This window comes from Symphalangus syndactylus, chromosome 5, assembly GCF_028878055.3.
Source record: "Symphalangus syndactylus isolate Jambi chromosome 5, NHGRI_mSymSyn1-v2.1_pri, whole genome shotgun sequence".
NCBI classification, from domain to species: Eukaryota; Metazoa; Chordata; class Mammalia; order Primates; family Hylobatidae; genus Symphalangus; species Symphalangus syndactylus.
This window is the reverse complement of record NC_072427.2, coordinates 112,836,252-112,849,086: the sequence shown is the minus strand read 5'-3', so window position 1 is coordinate 112,849,086 and position 12,835 is coordinate 112,836,252. Positions and strand designations below refer to the sequence as shown.

The 12,835-nt window shown below is 35.4% G+C and overlaps 1 protein-coding gene across 5 annotated transcripts in view; it reads left to right on the top strand.

Annotated features, from left to right (window-relative positions):
• LOC129482846 (uncharacterized) overlaps positions 1 to 12,835 on the top strand; it is a 558,703-nt gene that overhangs the window by 500,889 nt on the left and 44,979 nt on the right. For all 5 annotated transcript variants that reach the window (XR_010121219.1, XR_010121216.1, XR_010121217.1 and 2 more), the window contains one exon: positions 2,491 to 2,605. The gene's annotated coding sequence lies outside the window, so the exon portion shown is untranslated. The remainder of the gene's footprint in view (positions 1 to 2,490; positions 2,606 to 12,835) is intronic.

Sequence of the window (12,835 nt, the reverse complement as noted above, 5' to 3'; positions counted from 1 at the left end):
ACATGTACACAGAAGCTTGATTACATTTAATAGCAATGTTCACACAATGGATCTGAAAGTACTGCTTGTAAAAAAAGAATATCACATACAAGTATGTGTTTACTGACACCTGTTTTAACATGATCATAAATAATATCTATAAGAGGTTCCATCAAGTTAGTTCCAAAACCATGTAAGGGGTAGATGTTTATTGGCTATAGTGATATCAGATAGATATAGGTTATTCAAACGTGAAAATTTTTTAATGTTATCATATTCATGAACCACACTATTTATTAACTAACTTCTGTCTCATAAAAGAAATATACCAAAACTGAATTGAGAATGCAGTGATGTTTGTTCATTTTCACCATAAACATATAAAATGTTTTTTACTGATAATCCTGCACGATTGGAACTTCTCTATGTAACCCTCCTATGTGAACAGTCTTTAGAGAGCGTCATTGATAAAGCTTTTCTCTTACTTCATAAAGGTGTATATAGATTTAAGTGGGTGACTTTGTTTATATAAGCTACTTTATGCTGTATGTGCATAGACAGATGCCACTTTTTCTGCATTTCTGTCTCAGCTGTCACAGGATAATATTGTTTTAGGGCTTTATGATATGATTTGGAAAATCAGATCATACTAAGCTTAAAATAAAAAGGAGAGATCTACAACAAAGAGCGAGAAAATGATGTGTGTTGCATACAGAAAAAGCAGTGATATTAACAATTCGATGGCTTCCTGGTTGGGAGACCAGCCTGAGCCAGACGCATATATTAAGGGCTGTCTGCTGCCGATGTGAGCTTGCTCAATGCGGTGGAAATGAGGAATCATCTCCTTTCTGACACCAGCTTATTTGTACATTTTAATTTTGAAATAGCCAATCACTGTTTTACATAAATATACTAACCCCTACCTGATTCATTTTCTTTCCCATATTGTTTGTTAATGTACTGTGAACTTCAAATTCCTTTTTTTGGCAAAAAAAAAAATCATCATTCAACTTCAACATCTACCAAAGACCAATGAAGTATTAGTTTTTCTTTTGTCTCTTTTGTATTGCTCTGATAATATTGCGATACTCATGCTTTTAACTTTTAATCTCTGTAAGGAAAACATCAATTTTCCAAAATAGCATTTTTTAAAACCTTTTAGGATCCATCAAGGAAGCCACTCTGGAATTTTGCCAAATCTAAATATGATTATATTTCATTTCAGGGTTCATGGGATCAATATCTTTTTCAGTATAAAAGTCCCAAACACTTTAGTATTCCAGTGGAGCTACAGAAGAGGTGTAGAGATATTCTTAAATCATTTAAGCATTAGGCTACATTAATAGTGTCTTGAAGAGAAATAAGTATCTCAGGACAATTATAGTACAATTTAATTACTAATGAAATTAGAAAGGGTATGTTCTGCCTTAAACTCCTCTTCAAACGGGCAGGCTGGTACATGTGCCTAGGCTTGGTCTAATACACCTTAAATATGTAAACGGTTTTACAAGCTGTCATGTTTGGATGAGTTTGAGAAAAGCAGTATATAAAGGGTTAGCTAACGCCCAAATTTTCTTGCCATTTACACATGCAATGCAGCCTACATTTCTATAGGCAGCAAATGCAGGCATCATTTTGATTGCTTGAATTCTTTTGTTTAATTTTTTACTAGACATTTAACTTAGCACTCAAATCCCACTGATCCCTTAGAGACTGCATTTGGATAAGGAAAACAAAGTTCCTAATATAGAGAAGTTTAAAAAAAAAAATCCTGGGCCCTTGTAAACATTCGAGAAATATACTTTTAGTGTAGCTCTGCAAATACATATTTAACGTGCAGAAACTTAGGTACCATTATTATCTATCATCATCCTGGTTTTCTTATCTTTTCAGTGACCAACTATACAGTGGGTCACATATGTATTTCCTACATGTCTTTATTTCTTGAAAGGTTTAGTAAAAACAGTATAAAACTTGAGATATCTTCATAAAATGATTCACACCATTTCTTCAATGAACCAGCTTCAATTTTCATTAAATGTTGCTTTTCTCCACGTCTCTACATGTTAAATGTAACTTTATGAAGTACATTATCAGCCAATAATATTAACTTGTATGTAATAGTTTACTTGTAGGAATTTGAAAGCAGGTGGAACTTGAAGGTAATTGATATTAAGTGAAAGATTAAATAGCTTCATTTTATATAAACAGTTAATTTCATGCATATTTTATGGACAACTTAAAAGTGAAAAATTCTGATAAGGTGAACTAAATTTTTCATTACTGATATAAGTACTGTGACTTTATGTCTGTTACCTTAATAATTTCTAAACAAACAAAACAGATGTAAAAATAATCATGGACTGTATCCGTTAGGTCAAGTAAGTAAGAATAAAAACTTCCTAGGTTTTGTCTTGGCCATATAAGGTTTTTGAGGTGTTTCGGGTTCTTTTGTGTTGATAGATTTAACTTTGCCTCTCTTCTGAGAAGTTTCTCCCTCTTTGTCAATAGGTGTCTGATGATTTGTGAGCCTCAAGTGACTACTCTCTGGAATCATCTGTCCTTGCCTTTGAATTAGCTTTCCCTAGGCCATGAGTCAACATTAGTAGTTTACACATCCAAATTGGTAGGTCTTTATGAAATTCTTCTACGTATTTGTTCTAGACATATAAGTGAAGTATAAGAAACTATAGATTTACATTGTGTTTGTTTTTACAGCTTCTGGACATCTTTAAGAAAATACTTGGGTGGCATTGAAACACTAGCCAATGGAAGCATTTGATTTTGTAGAATTTTGAAACGCAGTGCCTTACTCGTAGTACACTTCCTAGTCTTGGGGGTGGGAAGACCAATCTGTAGCTAACTTATCACTGTCTTGTACATCACACTAAAGCCTAGCCTGGGCATTTGTAAACCTCGGGGAGGTTTCGACTTTAGACAACACTTTTTGTTGAGGGGATTACACCACAGTCAGTTCCCTCCATTTCTGCCTCTCCTCCTGGCCCCCCTCCCACCCAACATGGAGCCTTTTCAACTTCTTCAAAGAGGTGGAAAAAAAAAAGTAGACTCTTTATTAATGGCAGAAAACAAACTGGCTGCTGTACTTCCGAGGCAGCTCTCTAATAATAAAGCAGAGTAGGCACTGCAACAAAGAATTCTTGAATGTACTAAATATATAGGGAAGCCTATTTAAATTCACCAGAGGGGCTTAGAGGGCAAGCAGCAGAAAGTTTAGAATTCCATTCAAGCCATGCCAGAAAATGAAAATGTACTTAAAAAAGGATTTCTGAAACAATTGTTCAAAGAAATGTCAACTTTTAAGGTTCTTTCTAGAAGAATGAAATTTGTACTCTAATTTATGTGGTGACTTTTTCAATTAGAGAGGAAAAGTGATTAACAGAATCTCAAAGGAATTGTATCTTATGTTTAAAGAAAACGTGTTTTCTTTCCATAGGATGTTCTCCAGTGAGGGCCACCTAGTGCACTGACTAAAAACAACCAAATACATTTATGGGACAAAGAGATAATGTATTTTTTTTTTTTTTTTTTTTTTTTTTTTTTTTTTTTTTAGCAATTAGACATATAACAAATGCTCATCTTACTTTGAAAAATATTCAACTTTATATTCTTTCTAGTTCATTTTCTCGCATTCAGCTCTATGATTTAAAATATTTTAACTGTAACTCTGAAAGAGCAATTTGCTGAGAAATAATAGGACTATGTGTTTCTAAATTTAAGAGATAAAAAGGTGATCCCTACTTTATCTCGTAGTGATTGAGTCAAGAAATTATTGTTGTCCATTATTTACCTATCTATAAGACATGTGCCTCTATAAGGAATACCCACATCTATAAGAATATATATTTTATCAATCACAATGTTGACTTTCTTTATAAAAACTGCTTATAAAGATCCCAGCACTTTGGGAGGCCAAGGCGGGCAGATCACGAGGTCAGGAGATCGAGACCATCCTGGCTAACACTGTGAAATCCCATCTCTACTAAAAATGCAAAAAAATTAGCTGGGCGTGGTGGCGGGCACCTGTAGTCCCAGCTACTCGGGAGGCTGAGGCAGGAGAATGGCGTGAACCCGGGAGGCGGGGCTTGCAGTGAGCCAAGATCGTGCCACTGCACTCCAGCCTGGGCGACAGAGCAAGACTCCGTCTCAAAAAAAAAAAAAAAAAAAACTTGTAAATTTTATTCAAGGCCAGTATGGTCTTGACTGACGAATGAAATTTCATGCAGGCTTTCCTTAATATCTTCTTTTAGAAGTAACATAGATACTGGGAAAAGAAAAAGATCGTTTTACTTTGTCCTCAAGGATTGCAAGTTTTAAAGAGAACGGAGGCTTGGACTTGCTAGTGACCATCTTTGTTGCCATTGTGGAGAGATTCTGAGAATGAAACCCACATGGAATTCATCAGTTCTACAGTATAATTTGTCAGCTTAAAATAAGATATTTATTTATTAATGCATCTATTCTTCCCACCATCCCCCAAGTTCTCTCTGCTGGCTCTGCCTCTCCCTCTCACCTGATATTTTCTGCCTCTTTCTATCTCTTTCTCTCCAGTGTTGACTTCATTCTCAGGTAAGCTTTCTGAATGTGGTGGCAAAGATGGCCACATACAACTTCAGACTTGCATCATGCATCATCCTACAGCCTGTGAATCCAGGAAAAGTAAACAAACAAAAAGATTCTCTTTACGCCAACATCGATTTCAGTTGTCAGAAAATCTTGGATTGGCTCTGTTTTGGTGACAGATAAACAAGGACTACTCTGATTGGATGGCCAATGTAGGGAGGCAAAAGAAGACTAGCCTATCAAGGTCATGAGGAATGAGTGAGGGTGTGTCAATGGCAGAAAGTGAAAGGAATTTAAAGCAGGCAGGAATGTAATGGAACACACAACCACCACTACACATTTTTTTTTTTTTTTTTTTTGAGACGGAGTCTCGCTGTGTCCCCCAGGTTGGAGTATCTTGGCTCACTGCAAGCTCCGCCTCCTGGGTTCACACCATTCTCCTGCCTCAGCCTCCCGAGTAGCTGGGACTACAGGCGCCCGCCACCACACCCAGCTAATTTTTTGTATTTTTAGTAGAAACGGGGTTTCACCGGTGTTAGCCAAGATGGTCTCGATCTCCTGACCTCGTGATCTGCCCGTCTCGGCCTCCCAAAGCGCTGGGATTACAGGCGTGAGCCACTGCGCCCGGCCGCTACACATTTTTTAATTACTGAGTATAATGATGACTGATAGGCTTTTGAAAATGTTTGTCTTGCTAAACTCACTGGTACCTATCAATGTGCAGGCAACATTAGTTTATTTTGCCAAATGTCCTCTTACAGCATGGAAACTGTAAAACATCTGCTGCAGCAAATCTCAACCTTGAGTGTCATGATATTAATTACTTCTATTAACACGTTCCATAAGCATTTAATATATGACATATACCAGGAAAGTCAGCATTTGGTCTCATTTAGGAATTTGAAATTTTAAAAATTATTTAATATTACTAAAAATTGTTTGGTAAAGAAGAGATGATTTTTTTTTTCTGTAGCCTATTGTGTCTATCCTTAACCACCATATGATCAGGCCATTTCCTTACAGCAAATTTTATATCCTCCCCACTTTTACCTCCAATGTTAGAGATAATTAGTGCTGATTCTTGGGAATTTTTATTTTTGTTTATGAATTAATTTCTTCCTCTACTACTATTATACATATATATATGCATTATATATACGTGTGTGTTGTTGTGTGTCTGATGTATATATGATGGCTACAGTTATAAAATAAGGATGTTAGATTCTTATTCCTTATCCTTTACCTCGTTGCTCTTTTGTTTATCATAGTATGACCTGGGTGGTTTTTAACATTTTACTATCAAGAACTACTATTTAGGAATCTTTCTCAATGAGAAAGACATTAATTTACTATGAATAATGGTTCTAATGCAAAACATTTTGGGCTTTTGTTGTGATGCAGATGAGAAAAGCCATAAATATAATTTAGAGAGTTTGAAAATGTATTTTAACGTTCACAATTCTTCTTACTAATTAATCAAATTACAAAATTATGCTGTGGCTTCCAGTATATTAAAATAAGTTGTCATATTTGGAACATCTGTTTATGATCCTATTATGAATATGTAATTCTAAAGGGCTGAAATATAGATTGCCATAAATAATGCTTGCAATTTAGTCTGTGGAAAAATGATACCTACTTGCCTTCACAATGCTTGTTTATTTCCCACGAAGTAAATCTTCCAGATTGTATTTTATCATTCCCTTATCAAGACGGAAGAAAAAAGACTCGGGTCTTACTTAAGCTTTGCTGATTGGTTAAGAAAAGAGATGGCTATCATCGGCAGCCTTGCCAGACACTGTACCGTGGCTCCAGACAGTCAGCTGGTACTATCGCTTTGTCTCAACTATAAATCACAGTCTGGTAATGGCCAAGGCTGACACCTTGACATTTTCAAGAAGAGTAAAAGACCTGATTTGAATGGAAATCAATTTCATTTCACAAATCTTGGGTGACTACTCCAAGCCTTTTCTTGTGTCTTCTTGAGACTCATTTGGGATTTTCATGATCATCAGAGGATTATTTGAGTGTTATATTACGACTTTTTAAAGCTATAAAACCATATTCTTCCTTCTTCATTCCTAACATGAGAAAATTGATTTTTAAAGTTTTATGTAAGAAAAATCACTAATGCACAGATAGTTTTTAAAATGGCAACAGCAGCCAATGCTATTTAGTTTTGCAAAACTTTTGTAAAATGTTCTCTGATTTAAAAGTACAAGCTGTGTACACACATATCCAGATTAACCTTTGATTACCTAATAATACATATTAGCAATTATCAAGTGATTTTGCACTTCAATCAAGCAGGTCTCAACGAAACTTAAATTTTTTTGAAAAGTATTTTCACTTTTATGTTCTTAGACATAACAAGAAAGTTTTAAGCTTTAAATTTTAAGTATTCTAGAGCCAGTGATGACTAGTAAGTACTTAATTATGTTAGATGGGACCTTGCATTAAATTGCATCAGATATTTTGACCATTCGACCCAAGGGACATAGAAATAATTTCATACTTTACTAGTATGAAAAGAAATTCTTTTTAGGGCTTTTAGGAGCTTGGCATTGAATGTTTAAAATTTTTAATATATACTTACTCTGTTACATCTTTCTCCTTTAGAAGAATACTACGATTTCTTTAAAAGCATGGAGGGGAAGACATTTCTTCTTTCCCGGTGTTTTGTCTTGATCCCTCCCCAAGAGTGATCTAAGCTCAGTAAAGCCTTGGTCTTCTAGACACAATATTAATGGAAAATGGTAACCTTACCTATCTCTCTTTTTTAAGTATGGAGGGATTACCACAATGCCTTGTGATGATTTCTCTTCATCTTCATTATTAGTCCTCAACTTTGTCTCAAAGCATAATTTTAAACATAAACTTTGATGGTTAAATTATTTTGTAAAGCCCTATGAACCAGTGAAATTACACACAGTTACAAACAGGGTTCCCGACCCTTAAATCTTTTTATTCATCCTTCTATCCATCATCTACTCATTCATTCATAATCATCTATACAGAACATGATCCTACTGAGGTCATGAGTTCGAGACCAGCCCAAACAACATGGAAAAACCCTGTCTCTACTAAAAATACAAAATTAGCCAGGCATGGTGGCACATGCCTGTAATCCCAGCTACTCGGGAGGCTGAGGCAGGAGAATCGCTTGAACCCGGGAGGCAGAGGTTGTGGTGAGCCAAGATTGCGCCATTGCACTCCAGCCTGGGCAACAAGAGCAAAACTCCGTCAAAAAAAAAAGAAAAAGAAAAAAAGAAAAAAGAACATGATCCTATGCTATGTAGGTGGGAAATACAAAATAAAATTAGAATTCCTTCTTTACAAAATATGTTCTTATGAGAATTTGTTTAAAAAACCAAAAAGCTATCAAGTCAGAAAGTGATCTATCCACAAAAGAGATGTAAACACAACGTTCTGATGTTTTGGGATTCTAGAAAAGGCATTTTTTTGTTTTTGTTTTTGTTTTTTTGGTTGGTTGTTTTTTTGTTTGTTTGATGGAGTCACTCTGTCACCCAGGCTAGAGCGCAGTGGCACGATCTTGGCTCCCTTCAACCTCCGCCTCCCGAGTTCAAGCGATTCTCCTGCTTCAGCCTCCAGAGTAGCTGGGACTACAGGCTCCTGCCACCACGCCTGGCTAATTTTTTGTATTTTTAGTAGAGATGGGGTTTCACCGTGTTAGCCAGGATGGTCTCAATCTCCTGACCTCATGATCCGCCCCCCTCGGCCTCCCAAAGTGCTGGGTTTACAGGCGTGAGCCACCATGCTTGGCCTGAAAAGGCATTTATTTTAGTCACTGAAAATCAAAAACAATTCCTTGGTGGAAGCTGCATTTAGCTAGTCCCTAGAAAGGAAGGATTTCTAGAGACAGTGATGGAAGGGCTTGGGTTTCTGGGAGAATATACAGTATATACAAATGTGCAGGAACAGGAAAGCTGGGCTATGTTTGGCAATGAATGTTGTTGCAAAGTTAGGTGCATTGTTGGAAAGTTAGTAATTGAGTGCCTAATAAAAAGTAAGCTGAAATCAGTTGATGGAGTAGCTACAGAGTTGAGGGAGGCTCTCCTGGGGATTGTGCAATTTTGCAATGGAGTAGGCACTGAGGACCTTTTAAATATTTGGGGACAGACGCAAGGATGTAAAGTGCAAGATTAATCTGTTTCCAGTCAACATGGCTTAATACTCCAATCCAGAGGACATGATCAAGCTTTATGTAGACACACCATTTTTCCTACCCTGTAAATTCTGACTAAGTCTGGGGTAGAGAATATGCAGGTGTGTTTCGTAAAAGCTCCTAGATGACTGGCTAACACACAAATTGAGAAAGAGTTGGATAGAGAATGCTGAAATGAGAAAATATAAGGGATTATTAGATAGAAATAAAGAAAGACTATTGCAATGTGTAGGAAGAACAAAAATGGAGATATAAACCAGGGTTTCCTAACGTGAATTTCACATGCCCCTAGACTTTTGGGGTTTTATGTTCCCGTGAGAGTGCATGTAATATTTTGAGTGTATGTCTATTTTTTTTCTGGAAAAGGTGATCTAATCATGTATATAATATTTTCAAAGACTAAAATCACCCAAAATTAAGAACTACTAGGGCCAGTTAGTATGAAGTAAATGGGAGAAAGTTCATGCATCTACAATTGGAAGTATTTAATGACAGAGTAGATTGCATAGGGATGAAATTTGTGGCAAGAAAGAAAGGTAGAGAAGATTTCATAAAGTTTTTCTACCTGTTGATAGTAAAAGAATTAGAATCATCATATTCCTCTTGTGAATTAGCATTAACTTCCCCTTAGACTTGTATTTCAGTTAATAGAACGTTGATATTAGGTATGGTATGAATGTGGCACCACAGGAAGATGTTGAAGCAGTAGTGAAAAATTTAGAGATGACTACATAGCTTCAGAAATCATTCTTCTAGAAACACAGTTGAACACTTTTGAAGTTAGGGATCAGGTTGTTTCCATCTTGTTGCTCTAGTAGAAATGCAAGGACAAAAATAAAGGCACTGCACTCCCTTTTAAGGAAACAATTTGGAATTTTTATAAACAGAATCTACTGTGTCCTTAGAACTTAATCACAAGTTACACAAAGTTTTGCAGCAGAGGGGTGCATGAAAATGCAGACTTAATTCTAGGTAGTTATTTACCCAGCTAAAAATCAGAAGAAAAAAAGCAGTAGATATTGAAGAAAAACTATCAACCTGTCATAATGAACATCAACAATTTTGAAGCATCTGATAATAAATGAACCCAACCATAATATGAGGACATTTATCTCGATCTTCTCCTTAAATAATATATTTTGCTTAGAAAGATGTACAGATTTCTTTATAATATATCTTATGACACATTTTAACACCTGTCTTATACAAGTGATTCATATCCTGGAAAGATTAGAACCCTTCCATGTTCAACTGGAAAGATAATATTACTGGTTGCAAATGCAGTTAAACCTATTCCAATGTTACTAAACCTACTAGTCTTGAACCATTTTAAAAGAATTTAAGATATTTTCACATTATCTAAAGATAACTAGGGTTTTTACAAAAAAAATTAAAGTCTGGGGAAGGACAAAAGAAAAAGTAACAAAATAAAGTCTTACAGATCAATGATAGCAAATGTTCATTTTATAAAATTATAAAATGAAAAATTCCAGACTAAATAGAAAAACAAAAACAACTATTAGTCTCATCAGCCAGAGAATATCTCGTATTATCATACAATGTAAAGTCATGTGCTCTGTCTCTTTCCACCATCACATACATGCACTCAATATTTTTATAATCTTTTGTAATTTGTTTTTCAATTGTTATATACCGAATACTTTCCCACATATTATTTTATCATATGCTTATTATGTTATTGTTTTATGATACACTAATATAATTTATTTAACCAGTCAGCTCACAGGTGTACATTGAATTCACTTCCACCTTATTTTTAACTAATATAAGCACTACTATGTTGATAAATACACATACATATAATTATATGTAGGGATTCCCTGGTTATATTCATTGGAACAGATGATAATGGCCTGAATGAAGGTGATGGCAGTGGGATTAGAAAGGCAGAGAGGGATCAGAGAAAATTTAGAAGGTAGAATTAACAGAGTCAAGTGATTGACTGTATAGTTGAATGATATATGGAAAACTTAAACCAAAATAATTACCTCCTAACATTATGCTGTTGCTCTATTTTTCTCCGCTCATTTGATCTATAACATTTATTTCTTTCATGGGAAGGAAGATGCAATCAAGAATAGAATAAACAGAAGATTTGAAGTGACTGGTTGGTAGATTATTTTTTAAACTTATAGCAAGTGTAGTGAGCTCTAAACAAATTGGACTGGTTTGGAAGAGATAGACTCACAAGAAAAAAAAATGGTTTTTACTTTTAATTTCTAAAGTTCATGGCCAGACATATTAGCCTAATCCTAGAGACCTGGATCATAGAACTTATCATAGTTAACTATCAAATAGAGAAGACTTTAGGATATGATCTGAAGGTAGTCATCCATCATATAGAACACCATGATACTTTCTAGACTGGGGTCAGTGAAGAGACTAGTGTCCTAGAGAGAGAAGAAAAAATTAAATATAGGCAAATATTCCTTATTTTACTCCTAGTTTTACAACTAGTGGTCACTAGTGTCCTAAAGAGAAAAGAGAAAATTGAATATAGGCAAATATTCCCTATTTCACTGCTAGTTTTACAACCTCTAGGGGAGGGAGTGAAAATCAGAGATGTGTAATTCCACCTTTATTATACACTAAATTCTCATACATTCTAGAATATTCTAGTCCATTTTAATATTGTAGATACAATAGTAATAACTATTGTTCTAGATTTTCTTTTCCTTTTCAGTGAGTGAATTAAGAACCTTGAAAACTGGAATCTTTTTTTCATGGAGCTTATCCAGGGGTAGCATAGGACATAGGCTTTTTTTGTTTTTCCTAAGGTTCATTCAGACTTTACTTTTTCTTCTTTTGTCTTTATGCAGATAATCAAGTACTTGATCCTTAGCAGATAGGCTCATTTATTCACTTACTCAGTCAACAAATACATTAAATACCTTCCATATGGAAAGCAAATTATTTTAAGTTGTAAAATTAGTTTCAGCTACAATTTATTGTATTGTATTTTTTTAATGTTAATTGAACATGTCAAGGCCTTTATGCCGGTTGGAGCATATGCTTCACACAGATCTCACTTAGTATTTTAGGATTATAATTAGAAATAAACAAAGCAGGCCAGGCGCAGTAGCTCACGCCTGTAATCCTCCTACTTTGGAAGGCTGAGGCAGGTGGATCACCTGAGGTCAGGAGTTTGAGACCAGCCTGGCCAACATGGCGAAACTCCATCTCTACTAAAAATACAAAAATTAGCCAGGCGTGGTGGCGCATGCCTCCCAGCTCCTTGAGAGGCTGAGGCAGGAGAATTGCTTGAACCTGGGAGGCAGAGGTTGCAGTGAGCCAAGATGACATGACTGCGCTCCAGCTTGGGTGACAGCGAGACTTAAAAACAAACAAACTACAACAACAAAACACAAAGCACATACACACAGAGACACACCTACCCACAAGCCTGTAAGAAATATTGATGATGGTGCTGAAGAAAATGTGTGAAGAAACAGTTCAGAAAGACTGTCGTGGCACATCTTTTCAAAATCATTGACTAAACAGACCAAGAGAAAAGAGAGAATGATTTCTTTGTGAGTGCTTCTAATATCTTTCCCAAGAATTCAAGTGGAACAGAGAATCCAGTGAAATTTGGTGCTTTGCATCATTACTAAACTCATATCTGCAAGCTAATCATGTGTGATAAGGCTAAAATGTAAAAGCATTTGAATCAATAGCTCTTTCAGATGTTTTTCTGATAAAATTGCTTCATTTACTTTCCTAACTAATTTATATAAGTGAAAAGATTAAGAGAAAAACTTATATTAGGAGTAACAGGATCCAAAGAGTGTATTGAACTTCATTGTTTTAGCTGGCATCTTTGCAAACCTTTTAATAATCTGATCTCAGAAACATCTATCCTAGAAAGGGGTATACTTTCTGGCTTCATTTACTTGAAAATAAATTAAGTTAGGGTCATAAGCAAAGGTTAGGTTACTTCTACCTGGAAATTAATCAGAAATTTGATTTTGCCCTTTGTATTGCTTTTCTGACCCCACACCTCAACACACCTTCTGTCGTACAATCCTAAAGCTCCCTTTCTTGCATCATGGCAGTTTAAAGGAATTTGAA